Genomic DNA, 880 nt, shown 5'->3' with positions numbered 1-880 from the left:
TCCCCTCGGTAGATGCCACATGTCCCAAAAATGTTACCTCTCGTAGCCAGAATTCACACTTGCTGAACTTAGCATACAATTACTTCTTTCTCAAAATCTGCAAAACCACTCGGAGATGTTCATCATGCTCAATCTCAGTTTTCGAATACAATAGAATATCATCAATAAACACTACCACGAACCGATCCAGATAGGGTTGGAACACGTGGTTCATCAGATCCATAGAAACTACTGGTGCATTCGTTAGTCCAAATGGCATCACCAAGAACTCATAATGACCGTTGCGAGTCCTAAACGTCGTCTTATACACATCAGTCTCTTTGACTCTCATCTATCTTACAAAAAATCGAAGCTCCTCGAAACTGGTCAAATAGATCATCAATCCTTGGTTTAACGGTCAATTTATTTAGTTGTCGGTAGTTGATGCACATACATATGGATCCATCCTTCTTTTTTAAAAATAACACCGGTTCTCCCCACGGAGACACACTAGGGCACATGAACCCTCGATCCAGTAACTTTTGAATCTGAACTTTAAGCTCCTCAAGCTCCTTCGGTGCCATTCTATAAGGGACGATAGACACCGAAGCTGAACCAGGCAGGAGCTCTATCCCAAACTCAACTTCACGGTTAGGAGGTAAACCAGGTAGCTTATCCGGAAAGACATCAAGAAAATCCTTAACTATTCTCAAATCTCCAATAGACGAAACCTCAGAATCAGAAACACTGATATAGGCTAAATACGCCTCACAACCCTTAGAAACTAATTTCTTAGCCCTAAGTGCAAAAATCAGATTTGACAGATAATTCCTACGCTCCCCAATCACAACTACCTCATTACCCTATTCAGTTTTCAGTACCATCCGCTTTGCAGCACAGT

Source organism: Gossypium arboreum, chromosome 10 (assembly GCF_025698485.1).
Source record: "Gossypium arboreum isolate Shixiya-1 chromosome 10, ASM2569848v2, whole genome shotgun sequence".
Taxonomy (NCBI): Eukaryota; Viridiplantae; Streptophyta; class Magnoliopsida; order Malvales; family Malvaceae; genus Gossypium; species Gossypium arboreum.
This window is presented reverse-complemented; position numbering follows the sequence as displayed.